This window comes from Sceloporus occidentalis, unplaced genomic scaffold (assembly GCF_023333645.1).
Source record: "Sceloporus occidentalis isolate IW3139 unplaced genomic scaffold, rSceOcc1.0.p SCAF_4, whole genome shotgun sequence".
NCBI lineage: Eukaryota > Metazoa > Chordata > Lepidosauria > Squamata > Phrynosomatidae > Sceloporus > Sceloporus occidentalis.
Window position 1 is genome coordinate 118,497,137 of NW_028316984.1, and position 15,738 is coordinate 118,512,874.

Here is a 15,738-nt window from a genome sequence, read left to right on the forward strand (position 1 = left end):
TCTCTCTGGTGTAGAATATCAGAAAGCCAAAATAGTATCTGTTAGGCTAACCAAAGACTGAAATGGTAATGAAGATGTTGAGGAATTGAGAATGTCTTAAGTTTTACTGACACAACTTGTGAGATACCAATTTGAACAAATCTCATTTTTAAAAATCCTTTATTCTTGTTTTGGTTATATTCCACATTTAATAATCCTGAGCTGTTTTTATTAATGTTTGTAGAGGCTGAAGGTTTATTGAACATGTGATCAGCTACATGGCTGGTGGGAACAAATTGTGCAGGTCTTGTGTAGGATTCTTTTGCTTCCACTGTCCAGTTAAATCAAGGATACAGACTGAAAGATTTTTGGAGGAAACAGGGTAAGTATGAAAGATTTATCTCTTATGTAGAAATGTGAAAATTTTGTAAAATTTATCCCTTGCCCTTCCTGTTGTTGAAAAATGTGATGTGAAATATTTATTTTTAGTGACCTGTACAAATATCAAGGAATTTTGTTACGGCAGGTACTTAAAATTATCATATATCACTTGAATGTTCATAAAATTATCATGTTTGAACCATTGAATTTAAGAGCATAGTTTATTCAAAAATAATTACAAATGTACACATTGAATTTCCCCAGCAGGGAAATTTCTTTGTAATATTTTTATTATCAGTGGAACTGTAAATTGCCCTTCTCCAATAAATCTAGTATGTATTAGTTCTTGCCAGTTTATGAGGACCAAGAAAAAAGGTGGAAAGGAAAGATGCCATCAAAACAAAAATGGTATGGATTCTGAACCAGACCTGTTCCTTTGCATACTGCAGAAGATGGATAAATAAGAAGCACTTGAGAAACAAGAATCAGAGGTTCTTCTACACAAAAGCCTTGTCATTGTGTTGCAATGGGATATGCTTGGCTACTGGTGATGGTAATGATGATGAACAACTTTATTTATAGACCACATTTGTTGTTGTTTCTGAGGTTCCATCCACACTGCAGAAATAGTCTGGTTTGACACAACTTTCATGACTCAGTGCTATGGAATTCTGGGAACTGTAGTTTGCTGTGGCACCATAGCAGTGTGGATGCAGCCTGAGTTATGATGACTCTAAGGTGAACCTATCATGGGGTTTACTTGGCATGACTTGTTCAAAGGAGGTTTGCCATTGCATTCCCCTGAGGTTGAGAGCATGTGACTTGCCCAAGGTTTCACTGCTGAGTTGGAAATCGAACCCTGGTCTCCAGAGTCATCACAGTCCAACACTCAACCACTATGTCATGCTGGCTCCACTATTCCATTTATAAGATTCTTATAAATTAAAATTATTACAATATAACTAATTAAAACATGCTAAAAGTAAGCTATTTTAAACACAGAATCATAGAATAATAGAATAATAGAGTTGGAAGAGACCACAAGCGCCATCCAGTCCAACCTCCTGCCACTTTTAAAAGATTTTTTAATGTTAAAACCATACAATTTAAAACCAAATAGCACCCTTTTACAACCTTTTTCTTAAAAGCCTTCAGGTCCAAAAGCCTGTCTGAAGGGGGGGGGGGGGGGAGTATTCACTTGCTGACAGAAGAGCAAGAAGGAGCAATTCTAGCCTCCTTAAAGAGAAAAGTCCAAAGTGTTCAGATAGCCACAGAAAAGACCCTTTCATATTCGTTTATATTGTTGTTGTTCTTGTTAATTTATATCACACCTTTCTCCGAATATGCATTCTCTGAATATGCCAGTCACAGATGCTGGTGAAACAGCCGGAATAAACTCTTCTAGAACATGGCCACACAGCCTGAAAAACCCACAAAAAACTATGGATGCCGGCTGTGAAAACCTTCGACTTCACAATACATATTTGTTTGGAATATTTTCAAGATGTGGATTACTGAATCCATGAATAAAGAATCTGTGTATACCGAGGGGCCATCTGCACATTACTATTGAAAACAGGTCCCCCCAAACCATTCAATCTAAAATTAAACTACACCACTAGTGGGAGGGACATGGAGTGGCAAAATGGCAGTAAGGGAGGGTTAAGAGATCTTCGCCACTGCATCTCTGCTCCAACCTATGTCTTCTAACAACCCCTCTCTCACTGTTTTCTTTTTTTATTGCCAAAGTCTGGATTGGTTACACTTGTGCTCATGTAATGTGTAGTTAAATCCTATAAGAAACAAACCTAATAAGTGGAGCTGCAGCACGAAATAGGTATTATTAATTTTATTATGAAAAACTAAAAAGTGTTTGCAGCACCTTAGAGACTAACCAGTTTATTATGGCATAAATCGTTCTGTACATAGCACACTCCATCAAATAGACGAAGTGTATTATACATAATTTGTACACCATGGAATTATTTTTCTGAGCAGTATTCTGCTACTTCTGTGTGTGGTAGGCACAGTGCCAACCAATACTTCCTCCCATACAATGTGTGATGTGGTTCAACAAGGCAAAGTAATCCCTCCCCCCCCCCCCCATGAATCCCTTGTTCATTGCCTTGGGAGTGGGGGATGATTCCAGACTCCAGAAACTTGCCACTTTCTATCCTAATATAAAATATCATTTGAATATATCTTACTTTCCCAAAGATGACCAGGATTAAATCATTCTCCCTTGTGAACGTCCATTGCCAAGAGTAGAAAAAAAATTCCTCATAATTTATCACTTTGTTGTTGTTAACTGCCCCCAAGTCAGCCTCAACAATATGGATGAGATACCTTCAAGAACCCCTATCTTCCACTTCCTTGTTTAATTCCTGCAATCCCATGCCCATATTCCCCCTGACTGAGTCAATCCATCTGCCATGTGGTCTTCCTTTCCTTCTTCTGCCCTATACCTTTCTGAGCATTATTGTCTTTTCCAGTGATCCATGCCTTCTCATTATATGGCCAATGTGTTTTATCATCTTTGCTTCTAATGAGATCCAGAGATCCAGAGATCCATTTTGATCTGTTACAAGACTCATCTGTCTTTTTGGCTGTCCACAGTATCCTAAGCACTCTCCTCCAGCACCACGTCTTAAATGAATTGATTTGAGTGAAGTGGGGGGGAATAAACTAAACATAATCATATGAGTGACATCCTATTCATGGGTAGAAAAAGATGAGGAATATGTTGTTGTCCTTGTGTACCTTTAAGTTGTTTGAGGCAAACCTATCATGTTTTTTCTTCCAAGATTTGTTCAAAAGGGATTTGCCATTGCCTTCCTCTGAGGTTGAGAGCTTGTGATTTGTCCAAAGTCACCCAGTGGGTTTCATGCCTGAGCTGGCAATCAAACCCTGGTGTCAAGAGTTGTAGTCCAACACTCAAACCACTACACTATACTGGCTCATAAGTATTCTGTACATGCAGATATGCCAACACATACATTCTAGATTGATAAATTTAATGTGTTAAATAAATAATAATAAAATAAAACTTTTATTTTTATCCCATTTTTCTGTAATAAAACAATCAAAGTGGCTAAATGTAAAAGCCATTCTGATTGCCTTACCTCAAATTCCTGTGTACTTGAAATGATAATATGAGAGGATATTTCTTACTTCATAGTCATTATCCCATGATAATTAACGGATGCCCAGTAATTGCTAATGGCAACTATAAGCCATCTGACAAAATCTCTCATCATCTGACAGTGATAAAAAATATGCTGGTGCTTTACCACTCCAAGTTCAACAGAGCAGGAAAATAATCTCCAGCCAACCCCTACAAAATCGTGTCTATCCAAAGCTACACATTTTCTTCAGAAACTTCATTCAGAGATATTGTATATACATAGTATTATGTAGCAACATTCTGTTTGCTCTGAATGGTAAATTCAAACACTCTCCTTGACGGTCTCAAGGATTTCCTTACTGGCGGAAAATGTGTCATGGTTTACACAAATATAATATTAACAGGAAAACTACAACTTCAATGTCAGCAAAGGGCTTTCAATTGATTCTTGTGTGAAATAAAGCTTGCAAAATGTGCTTTACATTCCATTACAAATAGAAGGCTCTTCATAATGCTGCCTGACCTTTTCACAGTAGCAGTGCTTTAGCCAGTGAGGTTGCAAAACAAAGAAACAAATGAAGTTACCTAAAGGGTAACAGGTGAAAGTAAGTTGCACAACAGTATAGCATAGCTGACCTTCAAAAGCTGATGTGTCATGAAGTCTCCCACCACAAATCAAATAGGGAAGGGGATGCATTGCCCACAGTAACTTCAGTGGATTTTGTCCAAATTATTGCTGATCGACTGGAACCATTTCTAAAGGTTTTCTATGAAGGGCAAGTCAGAAAGAAGTACCATTTGCCTCAAATGCAGCCATTGGAACACTTTAAAAGAGAAACAAGGTCTGAAGACAAACTATAATGTTTTTCTTTCATTTTTCTTGTTAGCAGATAACATTAGGGAATAATAGGTTAATTCTATATTTCTCAGTCATTTTTCCTTCCTTAATTCCATATGTCCAAGGTCTTAATGGTATGCCAGGATGCTACATATCCCTGAATACTGGACATGGTTTACCATTGTCAGCTGAAGCATTTATCTGTATCCTGTGTCATGTTACATTTCAGAAGGTTCTCTTTTACTTCATTTTCTTTTGTTTTGAGGTATAAAACAATGAGAACTAATAATACAAACTCTGCTCTGAAAATCTGTGAAATACAAAACTAACTGACAGTTACTGTCCTTCAACAAACATATATTGGAATATCCATACTACAATAAAATGAAGTTACCTTCTTACATCAAGAGCAATCTCCAAATACTGTAAGATTTCAAGATGCTAGTTTCTCAACTTCATAATTGCAAAAACACCGAAAAGATAATGCAATGCATCAAAGGAGGCATTAAGAAAACAGAATGGCTCTGTCAAAACAATAAGGAGGCTCAGTATCAAAGTTTCAGATTTCTAGTTTCTATAACTGGTCTAGCTCTCCTAACCATACCTGGCAAAGATTCAAAGGTTCTGGTCAAAAGAAACTCACACCCATTAATAACCAAATAACTAAATTTTGCATTTATTTCCAAAATCCGCTATGTTGAAAGCATCTCGGGAAAACACTCTGTAAGTAAAGAAGCTTGGGATAATGCAGGCAGATACACTGCAGCATCACAATCACATAAGTAATTCAGTACTAATCTACAAAACTACTACACTGCACTAATTTTTGCTTTTGGCACATAATACAGATTGAACTGCAATGGCTGGTTTGACATACTGCTCCTCTATAGTAACTAGATCTATTCTTACTTTGTAGTGCAATGCTACACACAGCAATAGTCCCTGGACCAGTACCAACTGTGAGCCAGTGGCTGCTAGTCTGTAGTTAGTTTTCAGGAAGCTATGTGAATATGACAATGATATGGCACCCCAATGGTACTGGTCCCTAGCACATTGGGAAAAGAACTGGCAGTCTGATGGCTTTGAAAACACTTCTATAGTGAAGCATAGCTCATTGTTAAAAAAAAAAAAAAAGCTCATTTTTAAAAATACCAAACATAAGATAATTTTATCTCCCTTTATGTTCTTCAGCAAAAGAATGTCAGCTAGTAGAACCGGGGGGGGGGGGGGGAGCACAGAGACACTAGTGTCTTAGAAATATTTGGATTCATTATATAGTCTAGTTCTATTACCGCTTGACAATACCTTACAACTGATTCTGTAGCAGCATCAGTGAAAATTCACCTGGGTCATCACCTTAGTGCCAAGCACTGAGGGTTAGTCACAACTGCAATGTACAATTATTTCACCATTGACAGATACCACATTGTGGAATTATTAAAAAGAAAGAAAAAGATGTGTGAATCATGATTAAAATTTATAGCTGGAATGTAACCTGCTACGCTAAACTCATTTTATCCAGCATATGGCAAACTGTATTCTTCTATTTTCTACCTGTCTCCAGATACACTAAATTATGTAAAAATTACAACAAATTAACTCAACCTACACTTAACATGCAGGATGTCTTTGTATTTAAGTCACTCTTTGCATTATTTCAGCATTAGAATCTCCCCCCTTTCTGCCCCCCCTTACAAAAAAAAAAAACTAGGGAAGGAAGATAAGACACCAAAGCTGGATATCAAAAAAGGCTTAACTTTCTTTAAGTTACATGATGTGCAACCAACAAAGTTAATCACAAATAATGGTCATCCAATTAGTGCATAGAATTAGTGGCAAAAACAGTTCATCTCCAAGGTGCAAATGTGACAGCTCAATCTTAACTCATTCATTTCTCAAATGGGAAAATGGGAGGGTATCAGGTGATCCACAGCAAGGTTGATAGGCTCCAAGGATGTGTCCCCTCCAGAAGCCCTCTTGCTCTACAGCTATGAAGACACTGCTGAGTACCAAATACTTCATAACATGATGCCTCAAGGATTATCACTGAGGAATCTGCATTTGTATTATCTCTCCGTGGGGAACATACTACAGACTACCATGAGATAATTAGCCAATTAGCCAAGTATAAATACTGTAAGAAATACAATGCCAATTATACAACAGTCTAAATCAGGGGTAGGCAACCTGCGGCCCGCGGGCCGGATGTGGCCCGGCGAGGCCTTGGGACCGGCCCCAGCCCGGTCCTGCCACTGATTGCCACCGGGGCCTTTGGCCTCTCGCATGCAGGGGCAATTGTCTATAGAAGCCTCAGAAACATGCATTTATATTAACATTTTTTAAAAAAAATTTCATGTGTCCTCCACTTTTTTTAAAAAAGTGTCAACCATTTGAAAATTTTGTCCTATATTTGTCCTGGCTTATTTATTTAATTAATTATTTAATTATTTAATTGTTTATTTTTTGGCTTCGGCCCCCCAGTTGTCGGAGGGACAGCAACCCGGCCCCCAGCTCAAAAAGGTTGCCTACCCCTGGTCTAAATAGTCCAAGTACTGATTGTAAAGGTCAAGTGTACTCCCTCTCAAACATGAAATAAGTGAAGAAAGGAGGAAAGCAAGTAAATCCTAGTTTGTTGTTGTTGTGTGCCTTCAAGTCATTTATGGAGGCCATAAGGTGACCATATCATGGGGTTTTCTCGGCAAGATTTCTTCAGAGGTGGTTTGCCATTGCTGTCCTCTGAGGCTGAGAGAGTGTGACTTGCTCAAGGTCACCCAGCCCTCTCAAAATTCCTTATTTAGTCCTAAATATGGTAACTGATAAAGGGCTGGCACAGACCAGCTCTAAAAGCTGGCTTCCCGGCAGCTTGGGGGTGTAGTGTTTAGATGCCACACACCACAAGACGTTTTGAAGTTGTCCTGTCAATCAAATGGTGGTGGCTTCAAGACATCTTGATGGTGTGGCATTTAGATGCCAACACCCAGATGCCACCCTGCAGCTGCAAAGGGGTGCCTTAAACCCAGCCTAAATCGAAGTGGATCTTTCCTGCTCCTATTTGGGCCAGATTCTGGGTAGATTGGGGCTACAGTGTGTGCTTGCTGTGGTCCCAAGATGTCTTAGGTAGAGTGGCTTCAGGCTGCCCCTTCATGCCCATCTGTTCTGCCCCAAAGTGCATGCTGAACCTTACGAAGGAGTGGAAAGATTAGTGGCTTTGAAGAGCTGAGGGAAAGCTGAGGTGTTCTGCAGCACTAACTACCTGATGCACTGCAATCTGCTATTGGGTCCTCTTTCCCAAGGCACAAACAGCCAGCCAATACTTTTCATTTCCTCTCTCATGGAGCTAAATGCAGAAGAGGCGTAGCAACAGGTCTAAGGTGCAAGCATTTGTCTGCTCATGAATTAAGAGATTACCCTGACAAATATTCTCCTTATGTTTATACCTGCAGATTCTGATGCATATTCATGCCTTATACCTCCTGTTTCAGCAATAAATACAATGAAGGCATCAAACTGATAAACCCTAAGGGAACAAAACCGACACAGATGAATGCAACAGACAAAGTAATAAAAATGAAAATATGAAGAAAAATTGGCAAATGTAAGGACATTTGGGGATGTTTTTCATAAAAGGACAAATGTCTTCAAAAAGTAAGGAAAATACCACTATTTCAAGGCATCATATAAACCAGAATAAGCATTCAAGTAATGGAATCATAGGCACCTCCCATCTGTGCACCCTTTTTTGGTGAAACTAATTACAACATTTACAAAAATATAAATTTTCTCACAATCACTGATAGGGAGTGGCCTTTGAAATGCCAAAACGCAATTAGATAACATCAATAGTAGAACCGCAAGATTTATTAGATAAGAAAAGGAAGATAGTACTCCTGCTTGCTGACCCTTCAATTGATTTTCAGCTTTTTTTGGTGACTTTTTTGTGCCACAGAATGGCCAGATTGGGCCTGCAGTGTATGGTTGCCATGGCCCTGATCCCACAAGGAAAGAAGCAGCACAGAACCACCCCTTAGGGACCGTCTATTGAGCTGCTAGAAAAGTTATTCATATGAGAAGCATGGTGAAGCTGTTGTGGATCACAGTGATATCTTGACAGAACCATTCTGTATTCTTAATGTTTGTACACTTTTACAACATACCTGCCAATGTGTCACAACTGAAAAACTGGGACACATGTGGCCAAGCAATATCAGAGTATGGGCAAGCTGGCAGTTAATAATGAGGGAGAACACACAAACAAAGAATGGCAGGAGGAGTTTATTTTTGCCTGAGTCTACAGGGAAGGGTAAGACATTGTCACCTTTTCTATTTTTCCCTCCTCTCATCCTGCTGAGTCAAATGAGTGACAATTACCTTTGGACTTTGAACTCTGTTTCAACTTAAGTAAGTTGAGGACAAAGGGAGAAAGTAAGAAGGCGAGATAAAAACTCAACATTTTAAAAACAGCTGAAAAACTGAGATGACAGGATTAATCAGGACTGTCCCTGCCAAATCGGGATGGTCGGAATGTAAGTTATGGAGTACTCTAATAAATTAATGAACCTACTGTATGTGGTCTCTAGCATTACAAAAGGAAAAGACTGAGGGGCTGTGCAGCTGCCTCTTTCTGCAACAAACCGGGGCCACAGCAACCGTATGCCTCTGGCCCAATTTCTCCTTTCTGTATGTAGATGCAGTGCCAGAAGAGTACCATGATGCTGCACACCATGTGGTACAGTGCAAGTCATGCTGATTTGGGGGCGGAGTCAGAGTGTGTGTCGTCCGCCCCCAGGCCAGACAAAGATGCTGATCTGCACAGCCTCTGAGTGATCATGCCTTAGCACAGTATTGCCCTGCAGCTATTTCTGTCATTACCCAAAGGCCTAGAGTTTTCAAGGCAGTCTAGTTTACCCACAGATTAACTTGTATAGCAAATATCTTTTTCTATATCTTCTTTCCTTCTTCGCTTAGTTTTTGTGGTCAGAATCAGTGATTTTCCTTTTTTTCTGCTAATGTACTCCTACTAATCTTAGAGAGTTGGTTTTGTTGTTGTTGTGTGACTTCAAATTGTTTCTGACATGGTGACTCTAAGGCGAACCTGTCCCAGAGTTTTCTTGGACAAATTTGTTCAGAGGAGTTTTGCTTCTGACTACCTCTGAGCATGAGAATGTGACTTGATCATGGTCATCTATAGTGATAGAAATTAAAAAACTACAGCGGTATTAGGTTGGAAATAGATCGACCTAAAAAGCTGACTTCCAGCTGGCTTGGGGGCATGATGTGCAGATGACACACGCCCCCCCCCAAAGCTGCCCAGAAGCCACCCAGCTGCCTCCAGAACATCTGGACGATATGGTGGGGCTGGAAAAGCTGGCTTTTTGCTTTAAGCCACACCTTTGGGATGGACTGTTTTGCACATTAGTCTGTAGAATCAATATGTAGAGACATTGTGTAGCACCTTTGAGTCTAAGTGAAAGAAAGGAGTTGGCAGAATGAGGTTTCATAAACTTAAGTGTATGAAATGCATCTGAGGAAGTAGACTTAAGTCTACAAAAGCTCATGGTGCCAACTTCTTTCTTTCACTTAATAATAATAAGTTTTATTTATAAACCGCTATTCCGTGTTGATCATAGCGGTATACAGGTAAAAATTGCAATATCAAATACAAAATACAGGATAAAAATTGCAATACATAAATAAAACTTCAATAAAAAATTTCAAAATATAGATTAAAACCATACATCAAATCCAGGCCAGCTAAATGTGCTCAATAATGCTGTACATATAGGGGGGAGTCATATATCATCAAGGAGCAAAGGTGCTACATGATCTATCTACATACTCAAGGTCACCTAGTGGGTTCCCATGGCTGTGCAGGGATCCGAACCCTGGTCTGCAGAATCATAGTCCAATTCTCAAACCACTACACCATTACACCAACCTATTGCTTGGTGCAGGATGCAAAATGCAACATCCCTGACACATGGGTGCCTAGGCTCTGCTTGAATACCTCTATCAAAAGAAACCTCACTTTTTTTTTTTTTACATTTAGAAATTAATCCTAATGTTTAGCTAAATTTGTTGCCCTTCATATTCATTTCCACCTATTAGTATTGCCCTCTGGAACAACAGAAATGATCCTGCAGCCCAGGATTCATAGCTGTGGTTGTGCACCCAGTTATTTTGTAGTTTAGTCCTTACATATATTTCTGTTAATTTTTATCTTGTTATTTTTGACCAGAGTTTGGAAATGTTACTTGTTTGCACTCCCAAACTATGGAACGGCCTGCCAGACAAGATCTGTCAAATTGCCAACTTAGACAGATCTCTTCTGGCAGGCCTTTCCTGAATAAAAGTGCCCGGCCACAGAATGACTGCCCCCCACATCATGTATTAGCCCATCGCTCTGTCCTCGTCATATTTTTTATTGTGTTTTTAATAGATATTTTAATTGTAACATGTTTAATCCTGTTTTAAGGGGGGGAATTTGGGAAATAATTTTGTAAAGGTGGATTTTCTTGTGTTGTGAGCCACTTTGATTGTCTCGTCACAGAAAAGCGGGATACAAATAAAAGTTTTATTATTTTTATTATTTATTTATAACTTCCAGAATCCCTTCCAGTCTCACTTAGCCATATCTTCTATGTCCACTTTTCACAGTCATTATTTCCCTTCTCTACATTCTGTCATTCTACATCTTTGCAACTCTTTCTAATCTTACCCAAAACCATGGTTGGGGCATATTAGATTTTAAGCATTATGGAGTTATAAGTCCCAATAAACTCAGTAGGATTTACTTCTGAATACAGATGTTTAGACAGGATCATCCTTGTTTACATTCTACTACCTATTGGTCCAACACCAACACCTCCATCTCTCCTACACCAAATATTTTTTTGTTATTAATAGCATTATTATGATTATGATAGCTATCATTTTGGGAATAAGTGAGGATTCCACAATATAATTTTTCAAAAGTGAAAATGAGACCAGTGAGAGGCACTGGTCAAAGGGGAGTAAACCCATTAAAATACAATCTGAAAAAAGTTCATTCTGTTTGGAACAATTGAATTCATAGGACTGTAGCTCTCGTGTCCTAAAATCAGTGGTTACAAAAAAATGTTTAATAGAGTTGAGAAAAATTAGGGGTTTTCTGCTCGAATGATCAATATGTAGAGACATTGTGTAGCATCTTTGAGACTAAGGGAAAGAAAGGAGTTGGCAGCATGAGCTTTCATAGACTTTAAATCTAGCTGTAGTATATGGTTAAAAGCAGTGTTTGAAAAGACTTAAAAACAGAACTGGGAAAATTTGGGTTTGTTTTGTTTCTGTTGAAAGCACAGCCTGGAAAACCTTGGACTATGATGCCCATGTAAACCATAGTGCTTGCAAATATCTCAAAAACAGAGCTGAGATATTTTTTATGTTCAAAGAAGAGATTAGAAAATCTTTTGAACTACAGTTCCTATGTGTTGTCAAAATTCAGTGCTTCCAAACATAAGCTGGAAAGTTTGGGTTATCTCAGTGCTGACCTTGGAATCATTAATTTCCAACCAAAGAAATATTTTCTCATATGTCAGATTTTTATGAGGGGTTATTTTGTAGTTTGAATAACATGCTCTGAATCAGAGGGGGTGATGTGCATGAAGTATACTGCTTAATTACCTCACCAGGGGCTGGCCCCCATAACATTACCAGAGGCTGTCTATGGGACTGGGGTGCTTCTGATCTGGCAGCACTGCTATAAGATGTCATCAGTGATATAGAAGCACTGGCTATAATGTTTGCTCCTTTATGGATTTTTTGCACATGTACTTCATCACTGGATCCTGCACTCACTGAATGATAACGGGAACATATGAACTTCCTGTCTCAGAAGAAATCGAAATATTACATTCCTCAGCATGCCTAACTCTCTCACAGGATCTGCTTTTTCAACTTTTGTTAAAATACTTCCATATAAATACCTCATTCACAGCAACACTCTGCCATCTTAGTGAGAAGATTATCATTTGAGACCTCTGCTCTGATGGACAAAACACTACAGGATGGTGCTGTAAAAACAAATGCCACTTAAAATCTAAGGTGGTGCCATAGCTGACACTACTTCAGGCAGTTAACATTTGAAGTAGGTTCAGCAACAAAAATTTGAGGAGGGGAGATAAAATAAAATAAAATAATGGTGCATTCAGATCTTTTACAGAATGTGGAAATTTTCTGGACAAATCCCCAAATCACCCACCCCACATGGCCATTAAGTAAGGGATTCTGAAAATGGTAGTCTACCAGTTCCCCTCCCCCCCCCAAAAAAAAAATTGCCCCAAGATCTGCTTATTTGTGCCATTCATGTAAACAAGCATGTGATTCTTACTGAACTGCCAGGGTTCAGCTTCAAGGCAACTGAATACGTATCTGAAGGATTACAAGAATGAAAGTAAGTTAAAACAGGCTGTATACTTTCATGAATTCTCTGTTTTAGTGTATCGAATTTTATCCTGACACTTCATTGGATTGAGACAACTTAAAACATGAAACCAACATCATTACCAGAAGTAATGTAAAGCAAAAAAAAAAAATCTTTATATGCAGTAATACACGTACACACACACACACACACTATACAGGTTGGGTCTCTCTTATCTGAAATGTTTGCGACCAGAAGTGTTTTGAATTTCAGATTTTTTTCAGATTTTGGAATACTTCCATATACATAATGAGGTATCTTGGAGATGAAATCCAAATTTAAACAAAATAAATGTGTGTGGGTACATTGGGCTCTAAAAGTAATTGTTGTTATTAACTGCCCTCAAATTGATTTCGACGTATGGTGATCCTGCTGATGAGATATCTCCAAGGCCCCTTGTTCTCCACTACTCTGCCCAACTCCTGCAAAATCATACTCGTGATCTCTTTAATAGAGTCCATCCATCTACATGTGGCTTTCCTCTCTTTTGACTTCCTTCTACCTTTCCTAGCATTATTGTTTTTTCCAATGATGCATGGCTTCTCATGATGTGTCCAAAGTACTTGTCCTTTTTTATTAGTTGTTCCGGGTCTTTGAGGTTTTCTGCTAGTATTATGGTTTCGTTTGCATATCTTAAATTGTTGATATTCCTTCCTTGGTTTGAATTTTCCTTTGATTTCCCTAATCTTGTGGAATAGATCTCTCATTCTTCCCTTTTTGTTGTTGTCTTGTCTTCTGTTTCTCTGCACTGATCACTGTAGTACTTTTCTTTATCTTTATGCACTAGCCACTGTACTGTTATGTTCATGGTTCTTAGCTTGTTCCTATCTCCTTTTTGTTTTGCTTCTCTTCTTTCCTTTATTGCTTGTAATGTTTTATCTGTCATCCATGGTTTCTTCTCTTTCTTTTTGCCTACTTAAAGTGTTTGTCTGCATTCCTCTTTTATTATGTCCTTGGCTTCAGACCTAAGCTCTTCCAGTTGTTCCAGTTGTGCAAATCTGTTCCTTACATTCTCTATGAATTCGGTAGAGATACTGTTTAGATTTTATTTTGGAATGATGATTGGTTTTGTTTTCCTCTTTAGTTTGAGTGAATATACATACATACAATTCAGACAGTGAACATGAGAGAGAGAAATTGGAAACATAGCTAAACAGGGAAAATGTAGTGAGTATTAATTTTAATTTTCCCTTACTAACTGCATAAATATAGGATTAGATCATAACAGAGATAATCTTTAATGACAGGACATTAGAAAAGCCAGGCATGAAGCTCATTATCTAGGCAATCTGTGATTTAATCATGCTGAGTACTCAGGATCTAGTCTTAGCATAGTTGGAACTACCTAGAAATCATTACTATAATGGAGTAAAAAGCAATATATGTACAAGGAGAAAGTTGCCCAGAATCCAATGTAATCAATTTAATTTCAAAACAAAAAACTTTTCATAAATGAGGGAGAGAAAGAAACGTCAAATTCAGGAAGATCAACTAGGGTGCAAAACACACTGCAAAAAATTATCCAAAAAGTTATGCTTTAACTGCCCAGGCTCAGTGCTAGGAAAATTTGGGAACTGTAGTTTATTATAGAACCAGCTCTCTGTCAGAGAAGGCTAAATGTCACAAAATTACAGTTCCCATAATTCTTGAGAAGCCTGTTTATGGATGATTATAAAAGACACAATTTAAGTCTCACAGGATGCCAGCAAAGTCAGCTTGCAGAGTTAAGGAACCCATAAAGGGCAACAGACTTCATTTTAAATATGAAAAGTCATATCTAAATGAGAAAAACCAAAATATGCAAACTAACATTAGCTGATTACAATACAAGATAAAACAGAGAGGAAATATTTCTCAGTCTGCCTGTATCACAGAGAGACAGGAGGGGGGAAGAGGAGAGGAGGAGGAGGTTTATTGATATCAAAAGCTTGAAACAAACCAAGGATGATGTTGCACAGCAAAGATGTAAAACTACACACACACACACCAACATTTTTTTGAATGGAAACAGACTTTTGAATATCAAACAAGCATATCACCACAGATTACTTTAAATTAGCAAAGCTGAGGTCCAAAGAAAATGCCTCCAAGAATCATTAAAGAATGAATAGGTTTGTCAAAAAATCATAATTTAATTTCATAATTTAAATATAGCCATTCACATAGTTCTTGATTTAATTAAACTTAACCTAAAATATGGTCTTAATGAACATATTATTCTAGTTTTTGATGCAAGGGCAAACATTATGGTTCAAATGTTTTCTTAAAGTCAGATTTGAAAACAAACTGGAAAAGAAATAATGACCCCTACTCTGATCTTTCATTTTTTCATCACTAGTGTGAAGCTTCCCTTGTAGCAATACTCTCCATCAGTCTCCCTCTCCCCTCATTCCTTCCTGCTCATTAATGAGGGTGGTTCCCTCATTCTCTATCTGCATGGCTACAGTCATGTCTTATGATCTTTACATCCTTTGCAGTTCCAAATTCAGACATGCTACAGAAAGATACTGAATCATAGCATATAGTATATTTGGTATATACTGAATATTTAATAGCATTTAATTAAATTAATATTTAATGTCAACTATGAAAATTCCATCTTTGGTACTTTCAGGACATGTGTCATAGGAAGTATCTATCACTGTTAATTAAATGATGCTCTTGCAAAGAAAATACATTGGAACTGTGCTAATTGAATCAGAGGTGCAGTGTGTTAAAAATGGAAACATCACTGGTAGTTAATGAGACATCAAAAAGCCTTTTAACCTCAGGGTAACAAAACCAAGGATGATGTAAATGAAGTGAAAATTAGATATTTGTAAGGGAAAGAACCAAAGCAAAATATTATTTAAATTTGATATGCCTCAAGGGCCCTGAAGGTGGCATAAAACAATAAGATGTCAAGATACAAAAATTTAAGAAACAGAATTACTCACTAAAAACACACCATTAGTCATC

The 15,738-nt window shown here is 38.0% G+C and overlaps 1 protein-coding gene across 5 annotated transcripts in view; it reads right to left on the reverse strand.

The window, feature by feature from the left end:
• NELL1 (neural EGFL like 1) overlaps window positions 1-15,738 on the reverse strand; it is a 630,714-nt gene that overhangs the window by 346,272 nt on the left and 268,704 nt on the right. The gene's annotated exons all lie outside the window — the stretch shown is intronic.